At 41.7% G+C, this 8380-nt stretch overlaps 1 non-coding gene across 1 annotated transcript; it reads right to left on the bottom strand.

The window, feature by feature from the left end:
* Window positions 1-4287: 4287 nt before the first annotated feature.
* On the bottom strand, window positions 4288-4359 carry trnaq-uug (transfer RNA glutamine (anticodon UUG)). Its single transcript has one exon. It is a non-coding gene; the product is annotated as a tRNA-Gln (tRNA).
* Between the last annotated feature and the right edge of the window lie 4021 nt (window positions 4360-8380).

Genomic DNA, 8380 nt, shown 5'->3' with positions numbered 1-8380 from the left:
GCACCGTCTGGCTTTATACGCGGGTGATGTCATTATCTTCCTCAAAGATTTGAGTAAATCTAACCCTGCCCTGTTGGATCAGATTAAGACATTTGAAAATCTCATTCTATAAGATCTAAATCAAATCTAAAAGCTCAGTTATGGGTTTAAATCATGCATAGAGGAAAAACTCACCTGAAGAAGCTGCCCAGTTCAAAGATGTTGATTGTTTCACGCCATGCAACAGCGGATTTTATTAACATATAAAATTTTACATGGGCTTGCACCAGCCTGCCTATCTGACTCAATTACACCCTACAACCCCCCTCATACCCTGCACTCTCAAGATTCTGGACTATTAGGCAAACTCTCTCCATACCTTTAAAGCCAGACTAAAGACTTATCAATTTTCTCAAACTAATGGGTAATATCATTTTGATTTGACTTTATTATAGACATGTAAAGCCCTTTGAGACTATAAACAGTGATATTGGGCTCTAAATAAACTTGTATAATTATTATTATTATTATTCTTATTATTATTATGTTGGTATTCAAATTGTACCATGTCTTGAGAATATTGTATCTATGTCTTGAGAATTTTTTGAGAGTGTAAAAATGAAAAAAAAAAAAAAAAAAAAAAATATATATATATATATATATATATATATATATATATATATATATATCAAGGGCCAAAAAATATAAAAACATTGGAATGGAACAAAAATATTTTACAAGCCTTAGTTTTGGGACCCAAACAGTATTTAGACAAACTTTGAACAAAATCTGAGACGGTGCTGCAACCACTTTCCTGGATTCTATCTGATCTGACAAGGAATGACCCATATATGTGTGTTAAGTTGTTGTCAAAATCAATAAAGACACAAAAATCACTGTACACATTTTATACTGTATACTGTAAATAATTGAATCTATTTATCATGGACTCATTCTACACTGTGAATGTCTATTTTATGTGCTGGCCAGAGGAGGATGGGCTCCCCCTGTTGAGTCTTGGCTCCTCCCAAGGTTTCTTCCTCCTATTCATTCCATTAGGGAGTGTTTCCCTGCCACTGTCGCCTTAGGCTTGCTCACTGGGGGTTGAGGCACTGATTGCTGTAAAGCTGCTTTGAGACAGTTCTGATTGTAAAAAACACTATACAAATAAACTTGAACTTGAACTTTGAATGAACGCTATTCCATGCACCTGTATTGTTACCGGGGTTTGAAGAATTACTGTATGTCACAAAGAGAAACCTCAATAGTAATGGGTGACACGCAATAAATGTGATGTGTATGAGTGATGAAGAGAAGTGCTGTAAAGAGAGTAGAAGAGGGGAAGGGGATGTCGTGGGTGTTACAGTAAATTTGAAGGTAAAATTGAAGGTAAAGGTAAAGACTTGTTAGGAAAGAGGCAGAGAAGAAAGAGAAGTTCAAGCAACTGGGCAGAATGAGGAATTAGCCTCTACATGTGGACCAGAGACGGGAAACTGGACAGTAAAGGCTTGAGAAACAGGCGGGAAAAAAACCCAGAAGAGATGGGGTTATGGAGAAAACGAGCAGAGAGGGAAAGAACAGCTTACTCAACCCTGCACAGGGTTTTCTCAACCAACGAGAAGAGCATTGTGGCCTGTTTCTCCTGGAGACTGATCAAAGGTGCAAGAGCAAACATAAGCTGTCCTTGTCCTGGCAAGGAGCAGGGTGCAGCACTCACAGTGTTGGTCCAGTTCCTGGCCCAACATGAAGCTGCACACCTGGACTGAACACAGTGTGACACTGGAGTTGACATGATGGCAATTTCAGAGGGCGTAGAACAAATGCAGGAGCTGGTGTTTCCACTCAGCATAGAGCAGGAATCTCTTGCAGCATGTGCCTGAGGTCACTCTGGAAGTGGGCAAGGAAGTATCATGAGGGTTGTTGAAACTCGGAAGAAGGAAGCAGTGTAACGGTGATGAACGGTGAGGAGCTTGAGAGCTCAGGGAGCCGGGGCTGGAGCAGATGTGCTTTCCCAGGCAGGAGCTGAACCCAGAGCACAGGAGGGAGGAGGTGTGTCCTGGGGTAAAGGTTTCAACAGACGTAATTCAGACGTGTCAACAGAATGGCCTGGAATGGCCAAATGGGCTAAAGTAGCAGTCAGTGAACCAGGGTGAAGGTGCTGTCTGATCCAAGTGACATCCAGTTCAGGGCTGTGTGTGAATGTGTGAATGTGTGTGTGCGTGTGTGTGTGTGTGTGTGTGTGTGTGTGTGGAGGGCTATAAGGGCAGTGAGGAGGCCAGGTAGTTGTTTGGGATCCTGGTGAGGCGCCGTAGGATGTATGCAGGAGAACAGTACAAGGAACGGTACATGATAAGGTTGGCATAGCAACAGGTGAAAAAGAGCAGTTAAAGAAAGGATGTAACGTAAATGATTTTAAGGGAAGGGTGTTAAAGGAGGAGTGATCAAGTTCAGGTTTCAGTGTGACCTTCCACTGCCCTTACTCTCTTTATTCACACCCTAATCTCAGATACACTCTCAGTGTGGCCTTCCACTGCCCTTACTCTGTTTATTCACACCCTAATTTCAGATACACTCTCAGTGTGGCCTTCCACTGCCCTTACTCTGTTTATTCACACCCTAATCTCAGATACACTCTCAGTGTGACCCTCCACTGCCCTTACTCTGTTTACTCACACCCTAATCTCAAATACACTCTCAGTGTGGCCTTCCACTGCCCTTACTCTGTTTACTCACACCCTAATCTCAGATACACTCTCAACTGTGGGAGGGAAAAGTAGGACTTGATTTGATTTGATCATCACATACTGTTACACTTCAGTCATTTGTTTTTAATTACATCTGGTTTGAATACTGATTTTTATGACACAGATAAAAAAACAAGGTCATGAGGACACAGGCACATACACCTCATTTCACCCCTTTCTACAAACAGTAAATAGGACTTAGAAATTTTGGAACAAAAATCAGAATTTCTCTCTGAGCGGAATGTGTGTGTGGATGTATTTCAGGAGGAAATGATGCTCTGATAAAGTGGACCTTATTTTGTAATGAGCTTGCTGGTGTTTGTTCCCTCAGGAAAGAAGCTTCTGTCCGTGTAATTTGTCTCAGACATTACTACTGTGTCAGGACTGGATTTATGACAACCAAACTGCGCTTTTTTTTCTTTCAGACAACAAACATTTTATCACTATTATTGTCATTACAAGGTTCAACTCACAACAACCATTATATTTCCACATAGATTAAAAACAGTGGAGATACTTGATTCACAGTATTCACTGGGTCTCATTCCCCCCTCTGCTGGCAGTTTGATCTTCTGTTTTCATTTTAGTCACTTTCCTGTTCCAGTCACTGTCCTGTCACCGGACTGTCCTGTCCTGATATCCAGTTTACAGTTTTAGCTATGGCAAAGCGGTTTATTAAATTCACAAACTGAACTTAAATGCTGAACTTAAATGCTATTCAAAGATATACAAAATTTAAAAATGACAAAATTGGTGCAGTTACAATCACTGTATGCAACAATGTCAAAAGTACAGACGTAATCCTAATATTTAATTAATCTCTAGTGGTAAACCAACTAGTGGTTAGCTGTGTCTGCCTGAAATAGCTCAGTAAGCTCTTCAAAGATCCTCCATAAAGATTACTCATGTACTGATACTGCTGTTTTAAGATACACTTCTAGATCCAATATTTTCTTCTCAGAAACCAAGTTTCACTCGTAGTTGAGCAGTCAGTACTAGTTTGCGGTCAAGGAGAAAGGTGGTAGCTGCCTGTTCACTCTGGTGTCGGATCATGACTCATTTTCACTATTGGGCTGTTTGTTGGGCCATTGTGAGTTCCATGTGGCTTCTTTTGTGCTATGCTGTTGTCCAGTTACTTTCCGAAATAAAATGAGCTTGACTGATGTTTTTCTCAAGCTTTCATTTGTAAGTAAAAAATGTAAAATGTAAGTCTCTGTGATTGCACACACACGGTGAACAGTGAATTTGTCATATGCATTTAACCCATCCAACACACACACCAGATGCAGGAGCAGTGGGCAGCATTCCTTGTGCCCAGGGGGTAAGTGCCTTGCTCAAGGGCACACAGCCATAGATGTTGGTCCTGGGAATTGAACCGGCAACCCTCCAGTCACGAGCTCAGTTCTCTAACCACAGCGGCTTGCAAGTTGAACTGATAAGGTTTTGTGTGGGGGCTCAGCCAGTATAAATTACAGGCCTGGTCAAACACAAGAAACCAGCATAGGCAGTCAGCTCAAATGGGGGAGCTGTACCTCACCCAACCAACATTGAGAGTGGTTGGCAAAGGTTCCACCGAGATTTGAACTCAGATCGCTGGATTCAAAGTCCAGAGTGCTAACCATTACACCATGGAACCACACAGTGCAAGTTTTGTGCCATGGGCTTACGAGGCGGCACAAGCACAGACCTCAGTGACCACAGTCGGCCACGCACTTGGTCGGCCATGGAGAGAAAAGCAGGCTGGTCCATACAAGCCTCAAATGGTGTTAATAGTACCACGCTCTGACCAACTGAGCTAACTGGCCTCACAGCCTGCCTTTCTAAACCTTTAAAAACAGTGCGTGTGGGAGAGTATTGGACATGGGAGAATACTGCATTTTGTAACAGTTTTGGTTGTCAACAGGTTATGTATCCCTTGCTGTGGGCGGATGGGTGTGGGTGCTCGGAAAATGTCAAATTCAGTTTCCATACGGGAGGCAGCTGTGTCTCTTGGTCCTTGTCCGCACTCTTGACTCTCAAAACGTAAGCTGTACAGGTAATCAGATATGTCAGGAGAGGGTAAGACTCCTAACCTCAGGGTGGTGGATTTAACCTCCACCTTGGATGACGTTGCTTGTTTCGCTAAAGCGCCGGTAAACTGTGGACATGCTTGACCCAAGGTTCCATTTTTGACCGTTTTTGTCAGCAACCTTGGCAGTTTGTCTTCCTCTGAGAAGCTTGTCCCAACTCCTCGTTAGTATAGCGGCCTGTCATGCGGGAGACCAGAGTTTGATTCCCCGACGGGGAGCAGCTGCGACTCTTTGCTCTTCATCTGAACCCTTGACGCTCACAGAACAAGGACCACTAGTGATTCACTATAGTACCCTCAAACTGAGCAGGGCATGTGTCAAGCAGGGCCCTGTGCTCTGGGTTCATGTCATGAAACTGAAACAACTACGAGCTCCCTGGTGGGCTAGTGGCCAGGATTTGACGCTCTCATTGCCACGGCCCAGGTCTGATTAGGGAAGTTTGGGGAAGTTCCTTTTCACTCCTTCCATTGAAACTGGAGCGTAAAGACCTACGTTGAGTGAAAAAGACATTTTTGTCATTCATTTTTTGACAGGGGCGACATTTCGAAGTATTAGCCTCCTTTTCACCTAATTCACAAAAAAGACAAAACACAGATAAATATTCTGATAAATAATATTGTCATAGCGCATTCTCATAATGAGGGTACACGTTTCCATTTGGAATCTGAATTGGAACCTTACAAATTATCTTACCTTCATTAAAGATCTTATGTGTTAAGTCAAGTTAGTAGAGCGTATATGTAACAAGAGAAAGAAGCAGACATGGATAGACTATACTAAAATTACAGTACTGCTAGGGTAAAGAAAATAAAATTATAGTATTTAAGAAAAGACATCAGTGGTAATATGGCTGTCCAAGTATACTCTTGTTGACATAACTGACATCCAGTCTCCACACACAGGCTTGACAAAGTATCTGAGGAGTCAGCAAGTCAACCTCAGTGTAAGTCATGGTACAGCACAGCTGATAGGAGGAGGAACAGAGCAGAGGCCTCCAGGGAACCATAGCTATAGAGGTCAGTGTGGGTCTCTGAAAAGATCACAACTTGTTATCAGTCTGGCACTGGGCCTTTTGGAATGCACTCTCCTGAAAGAAAGTTAGAGGGAAGGGCACACGGTATATAAGCATTCTGAAATATCAAAATTAAATGAGATGTATCCAAATTCTAAAGTATAACTAATGGTTGAGTTGATCTTTAAAGTATATCTAATGATTGAGTTGAAATTTTGGCAAGAGAAAGAGCGTCCTCAGAATCCAGCTACCCAACATCCAAATTAGCGCTGTTTAGTGCTGCTCCCTAACGGCACTGATCCCACTGCTGCCAGCAAATGTCATAAGAATACTGGGACTCACCTTGTGCTCACACCGGCAGCGACAACAAGCGACAAAGTGACAGGAAGTCACTACCAGTGGTCCCTGGGTGACACTGAACGACACGGTGCAACTAGTCTCATAGCGACAAAATCGCTGCAACCTGGCGACAAAGGAAAGTTGAGCAACATTCAATTTTATGCAAATGAGCAGCAACCGAGTCAAGTGACTGCCAATCAGAGGGCAGATGTGCTCCTCTTATATTCTCCTGCTGTGAAACATTTTTTTCAAATTTTAGTTCCTATATTAGCATTTTGGTTCCCAGTGTTGTCTCTGCGCATGGATAGCGGCAATTGCGAATGCTACTTTGCGGTCCATGGTGAAACGGTAGTGTTTGAAGCAAGATCATACTATTTATAGGAAAATAAATTACATCCAAAAAGTGTTTTTCTGCGGGAATGCACCTGATTTGTTCACGCATATATTGGCCGATATATTAATAGGCCTGCCTTTCACAAAATAAACATACAACTCTACGATGAATATAGCAAAGAGGTTGTAAATATAGCATATGAATAAATATAACACGGCCACCAGAGGGCCCCCAAGAGCACTTGAAATGTCCCACAAGAGAGCTCACTCTCACGCTCATTATCTAAGCTGCTTATCCTAATCAGGGTCGTGGAGGGTGCTGGAGCCTGTCCCAGTGCTCATGGGGCGAAAGTCAGGAAAACACGCTGGACAGGTCGCCCGTCCATCGCAGGACGGGCGACACACAGACAAACACACTCACACACACATTCATACTCGGGGCAGTTTAGCGTCTCCAACCAGAGAATGGAGCTCCGGAGGAAACCCATGCAGACACGGGGAGAACATGCCAACTCCACACAGAAAGGACCCTGGCCGCCCAAGACCTTCTTGCTGTGAGGCGACAGCGCTACCCACTGCCGCCCACAAGAGAGCTTCAATGTGCTTTTTTTTGTGATATATTATATCAATGGTAATCATACAAAAACACAATATTATGTTAAGGGGCTGGCTAGCTAATACTACTGGTTTAATCAATTCCCGGTGCCTCTGTCAGAGCTGGTGTCATGTTCATGTGCACTGTAACTGACATTAACTGTATTTTGATGCAAGCACAGTCAGTCAGACTAACATTAGGTTACTGTCCTCTCCTCTGCGCCGATGGAAAACGCAGCAAAAAAGTAATGTTGCAAAGAAGATATATCCTTCTGTTTATCTAATTTCTTTGATTTTAACTGTAGTTGAATGTTGTTCTTGTGACGGAGTATTAGGGCCACACTGAGGGAAAAAAAATTCTCAGATTTTGAGAATAAGTAATATTATGAGAATACAGTCGTAATTTTACAAGAAAAAAGTCATAATGAGAATAAAGTCGTAATTTTACAAGAAAATGTCATAATATTTCAAGGATAAGGTCGTAATTTTAGGCTACATGTTATTTTAGAGGGGAGATATCAGAAGAGCAGCCTTCCGTCTGCATTAAGATGAGGAACAAAACTGTAAACTTATTTTTGCTCAACAAGCGAAACCACGTTTATCAAACGTTTAATGATAAGATGATTAAGTAAAGTTACCTGTTGACTGATGTGTGTGGCAAAGTATAACGCCTGAGACAAACAGCAGTTGCCAGAGGCAGGATCAGGCTGCCATTGACTGTCCTCTCACCCGTTTTGTTGGTTGCTGGTAATATATTTTCCTAAAAATTATTTTCCTAAAAATTATGGTTTTTTCCCTTGAAATTTATGAATTTATTCTCATAATATCATGATTTTTTTTCTTGTAAAATTACGACTTTATTCTCATAATATTGCTACTTTTTTTCTCAATTATGACTTTATTCTCGTAATGTTATGACCTCATTCTCGAAATCTCAGAAATTCTTTTTCTCGATATGGCCCTAATCCTCTGTCGTATGTTCTGCATTTTTGCACATTGCAAATTTTTTAAACCAAAAGGAAACTGGTTAACTTGTTTACACTATATGCATTGTCGGCTGGTTTATTTTGTTACTTTTCAGTACACCATGTTAAGTATGTTACTTAGAAGTGTTTCACTTTGAATATTACAGTGAAAATTAACACCAGACCATTTGTGAGTCTGCTACCTTTTAAGATTAAAAACCATAGAATGGTAAAAACATGCCAGGCTGATACTGGTGTGATGTAAGCAACACAGCTACAACTAATAAAACTGATAATAATGGGTGTGTTAGATTTACAGTAGGTGTGCGAATGATCAAACTTGGA

Source organism: Chanos chanos, chromosome 15, assembly GCF_902362185.1.
Source record: "Chanos chanos chromosome 15, fChaCha1.1, whole genome shotgun sequence".
NCBI lineage: Eukaryota > Metazoa > Chordata > Actinopteri > Gonorynchiformes > Chanidae > Chanos > Chanos chanos.
The sequence above is the reverse complement of the archived record's forward strand: the minus strand, read 5'-3'. Positions and strand labels throughout refer to the sequence as shown.